General features: G+C 34.4%; 1 protein-coding gene across 4 annotated transcripts in view; it reads right to left on the bottom strand.

Annotated features, from left to right (window-relative positions):
- LOC143252953 (lysosomal cholesterol signaling protein-like) overlaps positions 1-8,483 on the bottom strand; it is a 68,368-nt gene extending 59,885 nt beyond the window's left edge. For 2 of the 4 annotated variants that reach the window (XM_076505899.1, XM_076505898.1), the window contains exon 1: positions 7,795-8,483. The gene's annotated coding sequence lies outside the window, so the exon portion shown is untranslated. The remainder of the gene's footprint in view (positions 1-7,794) is intronic. The other 2 variants (XM_076505897.1, XM_076505900.1) reach the window with 2 other exon arrangements.
- Positions 8,484-19,384: the final 10,901 nt, after the last annotated feature.

Here is a 19,384-nt window from a genome sequence, read left to right as displayed (position 1 = left end):
AGCTGTTGTGGTGAGTCGTTTGTAAGAATGCGCAACCCATTTAAATTTGAGTGATTATAATCATTTATGTATTCATTGGAAAGCACTATGCGGAAACTTTATTCCGAAGAAAGAAGTACAATTGTTCAATATACATTATTCAACATAGCACAATTACTGTTGTTACTTTTCATTACAAACTTAGACCCGTTAAAAATGTATTTTTGGCCAGAATCCACCGAACCCTGAAGTGCCTTCAAGCAAGCAGAGTGCATCTTCACCCGGTCCCAGTGCTGAGCAAATTCAGTTCATATCAACATGGTAGGATATGTTCTAATGAATATGAAACAGATCTTTCAATCTGTTGGAGAAATAGTTTCATCTTTCACTTGAGACAATTAGGCCTTGGTTAGTATTTCATTGCAATCAGTCAACTCCAATTTGTAAGTGTTTTGAACTATTTGATATTTTCTTTGGTCAGCATTTTAGCATTCAAGCCTTGGCCAGTACCCTTTAAGCTGGAAAATTTGTCAAGTCTGCCTAGATCTACTGCTTTGTTGTTGTCGCAAGGGAAGCCTGTTCAGAAAGAAGCTCGCTTCCATTTACTGAATGCAGTCTAAACCTCAGGTTTCCAACTATACCTTGTAAGTGCTGTGCAGTGAATACCATGTGTACCATTTCTGATTACAAGCGTGTAATTATATCTCTTCAGATGTCTTCATCTGTACTTGATAACCTGCCCAACCTCTATTTTCCAGATATCCCACTTCAAGGCAGTATGACGAAGTAGTGGATGAAATATTTAAGCGCTACCCTCAGCTGTCAGATGCCCCAAATCTAACACCCCAAGGTGTTCGTGTAAGTACTATCCACATGTGCATTATGTTATGTTTGTTGTAAAATATATTTCCATCACAAATATATTTTATTATCTATACATTTGACTTTATGAGCCCAAAAGCCAATGAGTCCAATAAAATTCGTCCTAAATTGCATAACAGGAATAACCATATCACCACTTGTAAGGGTGTAAATGTATTCTGCAAGAAATATATTCATTAGTTACAAAATAAATTAAATGACATTTTTGTGTTGCATAATATTAGTAAAGAAACAAGTGAAAATTTTGTGGGAAGTTATATTTTTTTTTTAATACACACAAGTACATATATCTACCAAGGAGGGACTGTGGAAAATACTATTTTGATACTTTGAAACATTTGTTTTGTTTGTATACGATGTAACATGATCAACTAATGAAACTCAACTAATTTGACGCTAAAGAGAATACATTGTCAAGATGAACTCGTACAACTGATTTATTAACCAGTATGTGTATGACTTTCAGTTTCTCAGATTAAACCTGAAAAATGCCAAAAGTGGTTTAAAAGAAATACTGTTTAAAATAATTATAGTTATACCAGGGCAGTTTTGTTATTCATTATCAATAGAACTAATTCTGTCAATTCTAATTGCAGGAGCTGTGGAGGATGAGGCTTCGTCAGAAATTCCAGAATAATAGAAAGCGGAAGGATTCATCATTGCCTATAGTCCAAGAAAGAAAGAAAAAGACGAAAACTGCAACAGATGAAACCCCATCTTCAAACCACATCTCAGAACAGAGGCTATATGGATTAAAGCAACACTTGTGTGAAAAGCCAGTTGGGGAGGATGAAACTTCCACCAAAAAATACAAGGAATGGATAAAAACTCGTCTGCATTGCAGAAAAAAGGGTGATCTTTGTAAAGTGGACTTGCTTATGGACAAAACTCTGTATGATCGTAGGAAACTGGTCATTGACAACACTCCTGTCAATGAACTTATGGAGCATTATTCTTTCCTTGTGGCATCACCAGCACAGCTATTGAATGAATTTAAGCGGCTAGGAAATGATGCAGAAAAAGGAGTGTCCAACTTTCTCAATATAAGGACATAGTAACTTTTCACCTGCAGGTCAGAAACACATTACCAGAAAATAATCCATTGCTAGCATTTCTTATGAAACAGTCCTCACACATGCCTGATGTTACATCTAGTATTGTCATTCTTGGTATCCTTTTTCTTTTAAAAGAAAGTGAAAGTATCATGGTGGGTACTGAAGTTAGGGAACCTGCTGAGAGTGGTATATACGTTCAATGTGGTTCAATTTCTCAGTTTTGTGATCAGGAATTCAAACTATATGTTGATGGCTTTGATATTTGTGCCACTGAAGATTTTGTGGAAGCATTCACTATGTATGTAGGGAGTTTTCATATCTTCAACTTTGCATTTCCAAGAAAACTCAAGAAAACTTTCAACTTTGTTGAAAGAGTTGTTTGAAGCTCTATGATGAGTCCAGGAAAATTACCAAATCTGAAAAAGATGCAGATTGATGTATTTTTCAGTTGCTCGTTCTCTTGAATGTCAAAAAACATAGCAGCGGGAAATCTGTCAAAACGTCCAAAGGTAAAGGAAAAGGAAAGTATTCAAAGCCATAAGGTTATATTAGATCTGGTAATAGTAACTTGTCATGTGTATTTCATCCAGAGTGAATTTTCAAAAACCAAATGTAAAGTTCAGTTGTTTATTTTCAAATTGTTGCTGCATTTTGAATTTTATTTTGGTACATGTATATTGATGTACACTTGCGTTCAGTTTAGAATAAAAATGGTGCTGCTAAAATGCAGGTTGGTGGCAGGTTACTGGGATTTAGGTTGAATCATCAGATGGCTGCAGGGTTGACTGCTCAATGACGGTTCTGCTGACCACAACTGACTGAAGATGGTCTCTTTGCCTAACAGTGACATTGCAGAGGTGGTCCTGATCGGGTCGACATGACTTATCTTCCATGGTCGTTAGATACTCATAATGACAACAGTCCGTTGTTAATGGATGGTCATAATGACAACCGCTCCTTGGATGAATAGGGTCACACTGACTATGTCATGACTACTGTGTAGTGTTTTGCAGGTAGGCAATGAGACTATTGTCAGGTAGTCAGCATCGGTCAGAATGACAACCTAACGAAAGTCATAACGACTATCATAGAGCAGTCAAATTTATTATCTGCCAGGTATCCCTGCCAACATCACCTGACTATTTTCCGACTACACAATAGTAAAAATAACTAATATTTAATAGTCATGTTAGGTAGTCATCGATTTTAGCGACTACTTGGAGAGTCTTTTTTGGCACCGCTTGACTACCTGATTTACTATTCAAAAGTCGTCGCCTTGACTAGTTTTTATTTTGAGTGTATGTTGTTTTACTCAGACCTTATGTAAATGAAAATGTGCAAATTTGCCCATTTTTTCATAGAAACTAGGTTAATTTCTAAATTTCATTATACAGGTCATAGAAGCAAAGTTTGAAGGGAATAATGGTTATTTTCTGTACTTTTGCAACATAAACAATTAAGAAATAACACATACTATCCAGGAACAAAATTTGTGTTACATAGTGTTATTATATGATTACTTGAAATACGCAACGTAAATCATGCAAATTGTCTTACAAATATCAAATACAAATACAAAATAGAACCAATTAGATAAATATAAAAGAAAGAATAAAGTTTATAAAAGGTTTCTTAGGAGCCTATAAGATCACAGGTGCAAGAAGCTTGTACAAAGTTTCATGTAAAATATTATTGCTATAATTGTTGTTGAACTCATTAACTTTTAAAACTTCGAATGCTTTAGGAATAAACCAATCAAACTAAGCATATAACTTAGAAATGTCATTTTACCGTAAGCATATTCAATTCAAGAATACTTTGTTGTTCACCTGAGAAAGAACTAAGAAAGATAACTCGATTTATGCTCATTTATGAATTTTATACTTGCATTCTTAATATTCGATACTGTAAATATATATATATATATTTCAGTGACCGAAAACAGCATATCCCTGTAGCTCAGCAGAAAGAGTGAAGGCTTATAACGTTAAAAACTGGTTTTCTATCCCCTGTGGTGAGCACAGCACAGATTGCTTGATATACGCAACGTAGTATCACGCCGCAAACCCATTGTGTATCTTTACGCTTAACAACAAACCAAAATTTATAAAGTTTTTAAATCAAATAGAAATTATTTCTGTCGATGTGTCTCACAACAACTCAAAAATTATACAAAATAATATTATATATATATATATATATACTTTCATCTTATGAAGCTCATCAAATACACATTCATTGAACATATAAAAGACTATGAAAGAACAACATAGTTAAATGTATTTTCCAGCTTTTCTGCATCAAAAAAGTAGAAAGGTTTGTAAAATATCATGAGCTTAGTTATTCAATCAGAAGAAAATCAGAGGAGATAAATACAACGCCAGATAATATCAAAAGAAAAGGAAGAAAACCAACGGAAACTGCGAAGACATATGGAACTTTATGGTGACATAGTGGTGAACAAATTCGTAAGTCGACCCCTAATATCACTTCTCTCGGGACTGAAGGTGAGAATCAGCTTTGGTGAGAATCAGTCCAGCGGGTCTCCAATTATGAACGCCACATACATATGCTTTTGTTAATAATGGTTTAGATAAGCATATAATATTTTTATATTTAAGTGGTTACAGAAATAAAATTAAAAAATATGTTGATTATAACTGTGTAACCAGCTCTTCAATCGCTCAACGGTACGTTTGAGAACTTATAGTGCTAAAATTCGAGGTCCGATCTCTGTACTGTGAACAACACAAGACAACCTGTTGTACAGCTTTGTGCTTAAAGCAAGAATAAAATACAACTATGTAGGTCGTAATACAAGTAAACAGGTAGATGGTATGAATACACAAGTGGTCTCATAAATATCTAGGCACATAATGTCCGGTTATGCAGGTTGCCATAAGATATATATATATATTAAAGACGTTAGTGCAGTTCTCATACAATTAAAGAAAGATAAGAATTAAAACTACTCAGCTTTTCGTGAAAATATAGATAAAAACTGCGCAAGTCAGTTCTATACTATAAAAAGCAAAGAGTGTCCGGGAAAAAATACACGATCTATCATTTAATATCTGTTCCATATTCCTTTCCACATTTCTTGATCAGTCGACACCAAACTTGACACAGTGATACAGGATGACATGAAGAAGTCACGGAAGGGATAGGGGTTACATCCCCATCTTTCATATAAATAAACGTCAATATATGTATGTATCTTTTTCTATTCGTTTCCACATTTCCTGATCGGCCATCACCAATCTTGACTCAGTGATATAGGATAATTATGAGAGGAGTTAGATTCCCCAGGTAATTTCATGTTGAAAAAATTCTTGAAAACAGCATGTCTCAATTTAGTATTTGGTTCCTTTATGTACTTCTACTGTACTTTTAATGTTTACTGAGATAAGAAGAAGATATAGAAGCACAATTTCGTATCTTTTATTTCACCCGTTCAACAAGTCGATACTTCAGCTAGTAAAGGTATAAAACAAAACTGAGAAGTGTCAAGATAGATAAAAGTTGTTTTTCAGATACAAACACAAGAAACAACTATACATATTGTCATATAAACTTCAGGATACTTTACAAGTTTTCATACAGCTATATATTTAATGCAACTTCAAAAGTTAAAATCTCATATTTTCGTAGAACATCATTATCAACATTGTGTATTTTATTGGTAATATTCCTTTCCAAATGTTTAATCTTCCTACTATAAACTTATTTTAAACAAGAACCACCAATTCATATCTGAAGATATGTTGAATATTAATTTAGTACAAATACTTCAGTGTTCACTTTCACATCAAGATAAAATATGATAGATTTGGTGTTTGAGGTCGTATTCAATATATACTTCCAACCCTTTAATAATAAAACGTACCCGTATCCTGAAACAGGTTTCATGACATACCTCCCCCTTAGGCTTTCATTTTTTCAGATGAAATGAAGGTATAACCGTCCTACTTCTTAGCAAAAGGAGTTAATAAGAGGACGATGGCATACACTGATATTTTATGTATCATAAATTAGACATGATTTATCTGCTATTTTTTTTCAATATTCCTAACATTTTCTGCAAATAATTACTTTAACTTTACCCGAAACATATATCAACATTAAAGAAGAGCTAATATTGACAGGAATAAGGGTTTTTATCCCAAGTATTTGGTAGCAGTTATTGGTTGAATGATCGATAATTATGTGACACTCAAGCAAAACTTAGAAGGCAAAAAAAAGAGCCAAAACTAATGTCTATGTTTGTGTATGTACCTCAAAATATATATGACTCTAAGTAGTTTTGTATAAAAGTCAATCGCATAATACAGAATATACTTCTTTCTTTAGTGGTGTTATAGCGGCGTTAAAACTAGAGTTGCATTGTATGGTATATAACATCGAAGCTTTCTATGCACGTTTCTTGTTCAGATGTATTGACTGTGGCGTAACGTAATAACATAACTGAAAATGTTTAAAAATTATTATTTTAAATTAGCTAAATTTCACTTTCTAATAAGATGCATGAACAGAACCATTTCTCCTATTATCTCCATGTTGCTTCCATACGAGGGCTTTTGATCATGAAAGCCTGCTGCAATTTCCTATCTTTTATGAAGTATTACGAAAAATAAAGTGTCTGTCTGCTCGAAGCCCGCAAAACATATTTTCTGAATGGATAGCCGTTGTTCTCATGGAAAGTTTGTATCTTATGTTCGTTGAAAGGAAGTGATTTGGCCCGGCATGGCCAAGTGTGTTAAGGTGTTCGACTCGTAATACGAGGGTCGCACCAAATATGCTCGCCCTTTCAGTCGTGGGGGCGTTATAATGTGAGGGTCAATCTCACTATTCGTTGGAAAAAGAGTAGCCCAAGAGTGAGCGGTGGGTGGTGATGACTAGCTGCCTTCTCTCTAGTCTTACACTGCTAAATTAGGGACGGCTAGCAATGTAATAATGCTTGTAACACTGAAAACTAGAGACCGTAGCATAGGTCACAATAAATCTTAAGACATTTTCAGTAAAAGTTTGAGCAGACGCATGCTTCACAGCTTATATAACAAATGGTATAAAATTTCACTTAATTTAACCATTTCGCATTATAATTCTTCATTGTATATCTTTACAGCGTGTGAGTAATACCTATACAGATACACATTGTGCTTGTTTTCTGTAGAGGAAGGTCGAGAAAAATATAAAACTCTTCAGGCCCAATATATCGAGAAAACGTAATGTAAAGATGTAATGTTTTTACGATGCAACTAATTCTTTAACTGGCTATAACATAGAATGAAATGCAACAGTTTTATTTTATAGAAGACATTATGGTAAGTAATCATAAGTACTCAAAAAAAATCGTATACTTTTTGTATAACTCAATTTTATAAGTCTTTGCAATCCTATTAAGCTCTAGAAAACTTACTGGAAAAATTTTGAAAAATCGGAGTTGTACGTTAAACCAATTATTCTATGCAGAAACAACATTTAAAACTTAAATTGATCAAAGTTGTATTTATGTGTCATTCTTGTAAACAAATGAACAATGTTGTTCGTTATTTTTCAGATAAAATTAAATTGACTGCCATTTTTCTGTTGGAAGAGAACCTTCCTCTAATTGTGCTGTTGACCCAGATATGGTGCACTTCAACATATTACAGGCAACACGCTTATTGACGACCTCTGGATCTAACTTACTCGTTCTTGTTTTCAAGTACAGTATTTAATTGTACAGTAACTTACATCACTCTCTGTGATACTTTAAGTTTTCCTTATTACTAACCAACGTTTACATATACAGAAAAAGTTTAATTATATTTCTTTTCAGAAGTCAGTTTTATAGATATAATGATACATAAAATGTAATCTTCTAGTTTGTACTTACTTTCAAATGTACAATGTTCAGAGGTAAACGATTTGCAGAGACTTCCTCCACTGCCTACTTGTTCGTCCACTAGAAGATTAAATCTTTTTGTAGTTCACATTTAACAATCTAAAGCCCAGTTTTCAGTTTTCATAAAGTACTTGTTGACCGAGATGAAAACAGATAAATTTGTCCTTTGTTAAAAATTAAACTCTTGGCAGTTTATCTTATGAAGATACAGATCTTGTCAAATATTCAGCAGCTGTTAGTGACATTTAACCCCTGACGCAAACGACTTATAAATACAAATAACCTTGAATGGTTTATAGCATTATGGTTTCAATAGATGGTCGAGATTTATAAAGAAGCAAATTCACATTAAACAGGAACCAGTATATGCAGTATCCAACGCATAAGTTGCATCAATTTCGCGTAAAAACATCAGCTCTAAAGTCGAAAAACATTTTGAGTACTCACGTTTATAAGATGTAAATAACAACTGTGTAACACTTGACGCCTGGCTGCTGCAAGGAATTGTCGAACACTATATTGTACTTAACGTATGCTTTAAAATTGTTAGCGCGGTCTGAATATCGGTTTTATATAAATAAATCGTCTATTAGACTTAGAAGACAGGCTTCATATTAATAAAGCTTTGCAAGAAGCACCAACATCAGGAGACAATCAAGCTGCTAGCTGGTCTCACGCTCTCACGTCGAATAGAATGTAGGAATATCAGTGTAAGAGAGATATTTAACACGCTGCTTACTTACGTGAGCTAGTTTCTCGGTTCGCGCGTATTGGAGAAATAGATTAATTCTAGATAATTCCGATCTCTGATGAGATAAAGGAAGACCCATTTTTCACGTAAACAGTTATAGAGAAAACACTAAAAACTAAAATTCTGTAAAAAATCTAATTTATTGGTAAAATCTTACAGACACTATAAATTACTGAAAATGATAGATTTTCTGCAATTTCCTAACTTACACTCCTTATTAGCCCGGCATAATCAGTTATAGTTTAATAAAAAAATTATCCATATAATACATAGATCAATACATGTTTTTAGTAGCTCATGCATTGAATAAAGTTTCCAAATCATACTAATTGCTGAAGTAATGTTTACCGTATTTTATGCCTTGTAAGACACTTTTTTCTTTCTTTTTTTTTACAAATACCTTTCAAAATCCCCATACATTTTCCAAGACAAAAGTGGCGGTTTAAGATAAGAGGTCAGCTTATGGTCTACTCAAATTGGTCTCTTTCCCAGATCCAGTATGGACAAGTGGTTAAGGCGCTCGATTGGTAACTGGAGAGGCGTGGGTTCGATTCTCTAAGAGTTGGCGGTGGGTGATGATGACTCCCTGCCTTCTCTCTAACATTACACTGCTAAGTTAGGGACGACAAGCGCAGATGGCCTTCATGTTAACTTTTGCGCGAAATTCAAAACAAACAAACACTCCTCATTCATCGTCTTAATGAAATTATTCCATATTTTAAGTATTCAAGAATCAGAAGGATTACAATTCTACATTACTCACTTGTCTCAGTAGTTAGATTTTCAGAATTTATTATTAAATATTAATATTGTTGCATAAAGTAAATACAACATAAGCGAGAGAATAAATATGTAATTATCAATTTTTTCTATAATTAAATAACTCTTATTATTCTGTAAGACGAAGGACAGGCGTGACCAAATGGTCGGAATACCGAGCTGCGGATTGTTAGGTTTAATATATCGAGCTCGTGACATGTTACCCAACACATTCCGAACTTTCAGCTGAGTTTTGTTTGTTTGTTTTTGAATTTCGCGCAAAACTACACGAGGGTTATCTGCGCTAGCCGTCCCTAATTTAGGAGTGTAAGATTAAATGGAATGCAGCTAGTCATCACCACCCACCAACAACTCTTGGGCTATTCTTTTACTAACAAATAGTGAGATTGACCGTCACATTATAACGCCCCCACAGCTGAAAGGGCGAGCATGGTGTGATGGGGATTCAAACCCGCAACCCTTGGATTACGAGTCGAGTGCCTTAACCACCATAAAGCTAAATTTCAGAATTTAGATTCGACCTGAATCACCGTATCATGCTAAAATCGTTCCATGTCAACAATTGCAATACTTTACTTTTCTACAAAAAATATTCAGATGATGTTCATGCAAAAACTACAAAATGAACAGGCGTTTTTTACTAGATAAAATGGCATTTATTTAAATAAAAAGCTTTCTAGCAATGTAGAAAATCCATTGGATTTGATAATTTTATTGCAAGAGTTGCAGATACAATAATGTCTTTAGTGCAATATTTATGTTTGCGTATTACAAATGTATTTCAAATATTTACATAATAAGATCGTAACCTATAAAGTACAAGACTGAACTATACATTAGCTCTCCCTTTAGTTAGTATGTAATGTTTCGAAATTTAGTTATTTTCTTTAATTTCATTTTAGAGCAAGGTATCCCTCAAGTAAGGTACTTAACTTTGTCCTTCTCCAACAACCAGCATGTTAATTTACTAATTTTCAAATCTTCATGCTTATTTATAGGAAAATAACTCATAACGTTGAGCAAAAGACAATTATTTTTCTTCTTAGTGATCCTCTAAAAGCCGGGTTTCGATACTCGTGGTGGGTAGACCATTATGTAGCTTTGTGTTTAACTCCAAAGCAAACACACAAACAATTCTTGTTAGTGAATCATTAGGCCTGGCATGGCCAAGCACGTAAGGCGTAGGACTCGTAATCCGAGGGTCGCGGGTTCGCGCCCGAGTCGCGCTAAACATGCTCGCCCTCCCAACCGTGGGGGCGTATAATGTTACGGTCAATCCCACTATTCGTTGGTAAAAGAGTAGCCCAAGAGTTGGCGGTGGGTGGTGATGACTAGCTGCCTTCCCTCTAGTCTTACACTGCTAAATTAGGGACGGCTAGCACAGATAGCCCTCGCGTAGCTTTGTGCAAAATTCCAAAACAAACAAACAAACAAACAAATAGTGAATCATCTGGAGGATGACTTACCCGTAGCGCTCAAAACACAGCAGATGCTTACTCTAACATATTTTTAGGACTTTACCTATAGATTTGTACGTTTATGACTTTCTAGGATGATTTAACAATATATTAGTGTTAGTAAATTCAACTTTAACGTTGTTTTTCACTGAAATTTGTCTTGCAGTAAAATTATATTGTATTAGGCTTTAACTTCCACCGAAGTTAAATTTGGTTTGTTTTATTTTGTTTTAAATTTTGATTAAATTGTCAGTTGTTTTTTTTTTTATTTTATTCTTTTTAGTGTAACTTGCAAGATGGAACACACTGAATTTGTTGGAGAAACTATTAAAAGTTGTTTTACATATAATTTGCTAGTTCAGTACATCCACTAAATACACCATTTGTAATTGTTTTGGGTTTTCAATGCGTAATATAGTTTTCCTTCAGTTATTTATTTGTGTACCGTGTCCTTCTATGTGAGTGTATATGTATTGTTCTATAGCAAAGCCACATCAAGCTATCTGCTTTGTCCACTGAGCCCAATCAACTCCCTAATTTTGACGTTATAAGTCCGAAGACTTGCCACTGTCCCACCGAGGGACCCTTCTATTTGATGATTTGTTTTGAATTTCGCGCAAAACTGCTCGAGGGCTGTCTGCTGTAGCCGTCCCTAATTTAGCAGTGTAAGACTAGAGGGAAGGCAGCTAGTCATCACCCACCCACAGCCAACTCTTGGGCTACTCTTTTATCAACGAATAGTGGAATTGACCATCACATTATAACGCCCCCACAGCTGAAAGGGCGAGCATGTTTTGGTGCGACTGGGATTCGAACCCGCGACCCTCGGATTAGGAGTCGAACGCCTTAACACGCTTGGCCATGCCGGGCCCACTCTAGTTGACGAACACGATTAAAGTTTACCGGAGAAATAAAACATTTCATGAATCGGTATCCTTGAACGTACAATTAGTAAACCCTAACGGTCTACCCTTAGGAAAATCCGCGAGCTGGATAACATATAAAGAAAAGAAGGGTGCTAAAAGGAAAAAAAAAAAAAGAACATTTCATGAAAAGATTGTTTTCAAGATTTTGTTTATTTACATTCAATCATCTGATGTATAAACAACTTTCTGTTGCCAATTGTTTCATCTACAGGTCAGCTTATTCCTATAACTAAAGGCATCGCCAGGTGGTTAGGGCGTGCGATTCCTAATCATAGGGTCGGATGATCGAATCCCCGTCGCACCAAATATGCTTACCCTTTTAGCTGTAGGGGCATTATAATGTTACAGTCAATTCCACTATTCCTTGGTAAAAGAGTATCCCGATATGACTAGTTGTCTTCCTTCTACAATTAGGGACGGCTAATGCAGATGACCCTTATTTAGTTTTGCGCGAAATTTCAAAACAAACTGAAGGATTAAAACCAGATTATTTGTTTAGATCACATCGTGTATAAAGGAAATAGAATACCAAGAAAACAAGATTATCTCATTATATTTAATACTGTCATTTTATGCACTTAGATTCTGCAAACTATTATTTTTACTATTGCATTTTTATTAATGTTGGAACACTTGTGCCAATATCCTAGCAAAAGGGAAGATCTGGGATGCTTATTTTAAGATAACAATAAAAAAGTGTTTTTAACGAAAGGATCTTGTTGTTGTTGTTTTGAATTAAGCAGAAAGCTACAAAATGGGCTATCTGTACTCTGCCCACCACGGGTATCGAAACCCGGTTTTTAGCGTTGTAAGTCCGCAGACATACCGCTGAACAACTGGTGGGCTTAAACGAAAGGAAGAAATATCTTACTACAGCTCAATATTAAATATAGTCTAGACCAATACTTTTGCATATTTTGTAACAAATGAGATCATTAGTGTTAAGATGGAATACAAATACACTTACCACTGTAAAACTGAGAAATGCATGTTATGTTAAATTAATTAAAAATCTACATATGTAATTTGTAAAGTAAGACAAGTTCTGCATCAAGACCGATTTATTAGAACATCAAACAATGTTATCAAAAACCCGTAGAAAGATGTATAATTCAGCACTCCCCAAAGATAACAAAATCTTACCAAAACATATTTAATAACAAAATATAACATGAAATTACGAGAATTTGTAACCTTATATCAATTCATATTGAACACTCAGTACTCGGTTGGTCTTCCACGTACTGTAATAACCTCCGCAAGGCGTACAGGCATGCTGTCGATCAAGCTATTGTTGTAATCCACCGTAATTTCATCCCAACTTGTCACTAGACAGCGCTGCAACTCAGCTACAAATATTAGTTTAGGTTCGTAGGTAGCAATTTTTCTGTTCAGTTTTGCTCAACAGTTCTCAGTGGGATTATATTTTGGAGACTTTGCTGGATATAGTAATTTTGTAAGGTCAAGATAATTCAATATAAAACATGCACAGTGGGCAGTGGCACTGTCATCCTGGTACATGAAGTTATTGCCAAACCTTGCCCTAGGATATGATAGAAATATCTCTCCATGTGATGCCTGTAGGAAGCACCATTGACGTTTCTCTGGAAGATATAAAGAGCAGTTTTTCATCATGATGAGCAACTGCCAAAACATGTATTACACCGCCTCCTGTAAGTTCCTTCTAGGAAAGACGATATTCCCTCATCCATTCTTCAAGCAAGCAACAAACATGAATCCTACCATTAGCTTTAACAAGCCGGAAACAGGACATGTCGCCACTGCTTTTATTTATATGTCTTTTTATTTATTGTGCAAAGCTATATTATGGCTATCTGCGCTAGCCGTTTCTAATTTAGCAGTGTAAGACTAGAGGGAAGGCAGCTAGTCGTTACCACTCACTGCCAACTTTTGTGCTACTTTTTTATCAACGAATAGCGGGATTGATCGTCACATTATAAAGATTGAAAGAGCGAGCATGTTTTATGTGATGAGGAGTCGAGCTATCTAACGACTTGGTCATGGTGACGCCGGTGAATTCTGGTTCATATCGGTTTGCAGGTAGCACTTATACACATAATCTTCAAAATTTTTTATCTTTTAATTAAATGTCACATTTCTGTATGATAAATTTACTTTATAAACATATGAGAGACCATTGTTTTGGTACATTAAAATACAGCAAGGAAAATGGGAATTTCTCTTCATCAAAATATATTCTTGGAAAACATGATGCATAATATAAAGTTCCAGTGAAAACCAATTTAATTTGTTTGTTAAACAGTTTTCAGTCATTTTTAATAAAATATTTACAAATTACTTGCACATTTGTATTTGAATTGTCATGTTAAATAGCACTATTCATTTCTAAACATTTGTAATGCACAACTGTAGACATGTCCTTGAAAATATGGAAACAAAAAGTGCTTGTTTGATGTCACAAATAAACAGATTCACCGTAAAAAAACAAAAATAAAAAAATATTTTCTTACATTCCATTTCTAAACATTATTTTTCATTGCAAAATTCTACAATTGTGTGCAATTATCGTACTACACTGTGCAATAATCTCTAATTAACAACAGCCCCCCAGATAGCCTTTTGTGTAACTTTGTGCTCAATTCCAAATAAACAAACTGATTAACAATAATTTCTAAACTTCGTCATTTTAGATTAATATATTAGTGAATGGATATAAAATTTTTAACATCAAATAAAAATTATGAAGGTAAAAATGAAAATTACATTATAATTATAGACTAATTTTATTCATGTTTCAATTTAAATTTGTTTATTTGTTTTTGAATTTCGCACAAAGCTACTCGAGGGTTATCCGTGCTAGCCGTCCCTAATTTGGCAGTGTAAGGCTAGAGGGAAGGCAGCTAGTCATCATCACCCACCGCCAACTCTTGGGCTACTCTTTTACCAACGAGTAGTGGGATTGACCGTCACATTATAACGCCTCCACGGCTGGGAGGGCGAGCATGTTTGACGCGATGGGGATGCGAATTCAATTTAAATAAATGTTTCTCTCGTTTGCATGCTCCTACCTGCCACCAGTTTTTGACACCGTTATTGATACGTAATTATTTACATTATCCTTATTGCTATATATCTCGTTCCTAAAATTATTTTTTTCTATAAAGCAAATAAATTGTTTCATTTCTCATGCAAGTAGTATTCATTTGAAAGTATTAATACTGGTTACATAATATGTTACATTTATTTTTATTCGAGTAATAGAAGGAGGAGTATGAATTTTCTTAATTTTCATGTAATATTGATTTTTTTTTTCTGTCTTGAAATCGACAATCTTACTCTATGACAGTGTGTGTCACCCAATAGCCCAGTTCACTTGTTTCTGCTTATAAGTAATGAGGTCATTTAAAGTAGGCCTGTAGAAAGATATTTTGAAGCCATTGTGAATTAACCGTTAGCGCTAACAAGATTTCACAATGAAGACAAGAGTTCTGAATTCATAAATATATTTGGTTAAATTAGTTCTTTTAAAAGTAATTTCTGACTCAACGGTAGCAGAAATAGTAATGCACTTTATATTAGCCACATTCAGTATTTAGTTGGTTTTTTCTGAAAATCTACAGAAGTATGCATTATTTAATGAAGTGTACGCTGATACGTGATTGAATAACATTAGAAAAAGGTACGACTGTTTTTTGCCAGTAGTTTTTGGTTTGTTTGGAATTTTGCGCAAAACTAAACGAGGGCTATCTGCGCTAGTCGTCCATAATTTAGCTGTGTAAGATTAGAGGGAAGGCAGCTAGTCATCACCACCTACCGTCAACTTCTGGACTACATCTTTTATCAACGCATAGGGAGATTAACCGTCACTTTTAACGCCCCACAGTTAAAAGGGCGAGCATATTTAGTGTGACAAGGATTCGAACCCGCGACCTTTAGATTACGAATCGAGTGCCTTAACCACATCGCCATGCCTGACAGCCAGTAGAATTGCGCAAGTTTTTACCATATATCAAACAATAATCATGATATTGTTACAGTTTATCTATGAAAAACGCACTATTCCTAGACGTTTTGTGAAACCTGTGAGAAACTGCTGAGTCAGAAGCCAGAATCCCTGAATGTTTGTTCTTGTCGATATGAAAACAAAGTCGGATTGTATCGAAATGTCAGAAGTGATACAAATGTAGAAGATCTGGATGCGATAGCACACCAGTTGTTCAAAAAAGTTAGTCCCAAGAAAGGTAATAAAATCTTCGGTGGAAAAAGTGCTCTCAAGTGTCCAAATAAAAGTACGTTTGTGTGCAGGAATGGTAAACTTATAGATGTGTCCGAAAATTTGCCCTCAAATGAAGAAGAAAGTAAAGAAGATTCGGCGCAGTGCGGATAAGGAAAAGAGACTATAAAAGTATTTTCTAAGTGAACTTCAAGAATATAACGAGGATAAAAGGAGAGGGAAGTGTCAAAATACTAGCAAAATCGTATAACCATAGCGTGATAGTGGTTCACTTTGGTAGGATATAAACATCTTAACGAATACTTCGCTAAATGATCCCTATATCATGCCATAAATAACCGTATGATTTCGAATTTTCAGATCTGATGGAATGCCCATCATCTATCAAAATTTGTGATATGTTCTGCCATTGAATCGAAAACTGATCGTTAATCACAAAGCATGAATATAGATTTACTAAATACCTCCTTTATTTATCAAATATCGTAAGTCAAAACTTGTCATTTTGATGTGTAATTCAAAAACAAACCTCACCATCAAATTTATATCAATTATAGTAAACAATATTATTTAATTGGTAATTTACAGAGCATAACCACATTTGATTACCTGCTGCGTATACCGCATGGAATCAAACGCTGAATTCTCGCGGTGTTAGTCGGTAACCTTACAGCTGTTCCGCCATAAAACATTATTTATCAATACTTCCTCCTTAATCAGATGGCTCTACCTATTTCAAGCATGAGAATATTATACTTTTTTACCAGCTATGGTGTAATTTTGCAGTTTCCTTTTCCTATTACCCGAATACTTTGTGTTGATAATATGTTCAGTTAACACTCCTACGAAAAGTGGGGCCTAATAGGCCCCAGAGCAACTTGAAAGGTTATTAATATTAGGCTAATAATTTTGTATTTAAATAAAATTGCCATTTAAATCCATTAATGAATGGATTAACGAGATTCCCACTGTCCCTATCTACTATCTAGCGAAACCACAGCCAGGGGAACGGGCTTGGAGAAATCAGGACTAGAAACGTCTTTTCGTAGGAGTGTTAATATGATTTACAATGATCATGTAACAACAGCTGCAACCAGTTACGGTATAAATATACACTGCACGATTTTCTAACAATTATATTATTGATTTGTTTGAAAGATCGAAAAACGTAAAAGTGTCGAAAATGTACAAACAAGCCTACTCGTCCAAAAACATACAGTTTTTGTCTCAGCTATGTATACATGGGTACTTTTGAACTTATAGGCTACAGGAAAGATCCAAGTTAACAGCCAACTCTTGGATTAGTCTAATCCACTAGTGGAACTTGACTATCACTCTAAAAAACGCACCATTTGCCTCCAAGTACGTAAAACGATTTTAGAGCAATGCAACGTGAACCTTCGGTTACACAGTCCGCTAAATAATCACTTGGACAAGCCCGAACCACAAAGAATAAGAACAGCTTTCATCACCAGTTATCTCAAAGTAAAATGTCAAGGTAATATTATGGTTCTTCATTTTGTTTTGCATATGTTATATTTCCATATTTACCATGAAAATTATTTTAAAATTGTTAGATGTTCATTTGCGCAGATGATAACTATTACATTAGAATCACGCTGAAATATTCACATTATTTACTTATCATTCTTTTCTCATCCAGTGATATTAGATTCGCTATAAGATTGTTTTTCTAAAATACGATGTAAAATATGATAAAAGATTAAAACGCAGAAGATTCCAAACGAATTGTGTTTGCGTACCTCTTTTGGTTTTTTTTTTAAACCGCGTATGAACAATCAGAATAGGCATTACACAAACCGACCAACCTAAAAAAGAAAATGAAAGTGGTTACCAGGGAACTTCCCATCGATGGTTTCTGACACCGAATATGTGTCGAAAGTATCATTAATTAAAGCTTTATAGTTCTTTCTGTTATGATAAATCTAAAACTGTCTCTCTAGCATGGTAGAACTAAATAAGAAATGTTACGTAACAGTTAAATATTTTTCTCACCGCTTAGAGCTACAAAAAGATTAATTTTTTTCCTAAGTGCCATGTATGTTATTTTTTAAATGTGGAAAGGAGTATCTTTCCTTTGAAATTTTTCAATGTCAAAAACATTTATTAAATGAAATCTCGAGAACTAGCAATTCCGCATTTTCTAATGATTTAAATTAATGTTCAGAATGTCTTTAAAAAAAGTATTATATTATCGTTTAGAATTCCTTTAGAATAGAACTGAAAAGTCCGAAAGAAAAACAAGCGAACTCTAAAGCACTGACAACTCTACCTGTTTATAACACACTTCTAAAATGTAAATTTTTAATAATTTTTGAGCATGAAAAGTGATGGGTCAAGAACGGGGATAATGTAAATAAAGAAAATAGTCGCATAGAAACAACAGCCCTGGTTTACTTTTTAATCGGAAGCCCAAATATCTGCAACTAAATTTCACCTACCACACCCTCACTTTCAAGTCGACCTCTGTTTACGTGTCTTTACTCCTAAGTGGCATTGCACAGCGAAATTGTCCTAAATCTCATTCATGTTCTTAGGAAGCGCCTGTTTAACACTCCCTGCCACGTAACTGCAACTGGACTTTTTCACGTTTAAGAGACTAAAAGTGGTCAATATTTAGATCGCCTCATTGTTTTAGTTATACAAAAAAAACACAAAATTTGTACTCACATTTTATATACAAAAATTAGCTCAATTATAAATATTCGTTCAACCTTTCACGCGAAGCAGCTACTCAATTGCTTAAAAGAGTGAAAATAACACTGATATATTAAGAATATTTGGCTCAACATGATAAATTCGTTCATTTAGTCTCATTTATTACTATAAAAAACGACATTATAACACCAGCTTGTTTTTCTTTAACTGAGCATATGTTTCACTTTACAGCTTCTTTAGTAGTGTTCCACGAAAACACAAACCGTAACTGACAGTACAAAGCTTCAAATGGTTTAAGTAATAAATTCTAATCGAATCTAAAGTGTGCATTTTTTACATCGTGCATTAGACATATTAAGTGGTGTATGTGTTTTTTCTTATAGCAAAGCCACATCGAACTATCTGCTGTGTCTACACAGGGGAATCGAACCACTGATTTTAGCGTTGTAAATAAAGGCTTATCGCTGTCCCACTAGGGGACTATTAAGCGGTGAAGCTTGTTGTTGAAAGAAAAAGTACTGTTGAAATAATTAACTGTTACCTGTAACAAACAAAAGTTTTATCAAAGATACAAACCGAAATAACAAAAAATAGCTTGAACACTAAAATATTTAAAATTAAAGGCTCCATCCTTTTTACCTATTCTCTTGTGGCCATAGTTGTTCAATACGAATTTCTTTAAATTTTCTTTCACTATATTCAGTGACTTTTATGAAGATTTGTTTGTAGAATGATCATTTCAAGTCAGACTATACTTGCCCATGATTAGTTA

The sequence above is a fragment of the Tachypleus tridentatus genome, chromosome 6 (genome assembly GCF_004210375.1).
Source record: "Tachypleus tridentatus isolate NWPU-2018 chromosome 6, ASM421037v1, whole genome shotgun sequence".
Classification (NCBI taxonomy): Eukaryota; Metazoa; Arthropoda; class Merostomata; order Xiphosura; family Limulidae; genus Tachypleus; species Tachypleus tridentatus.
Note: the sequence above shows the minus strand (reverse complement) of the source record. Positions and strands in the feature narration are given on the sequence as shown.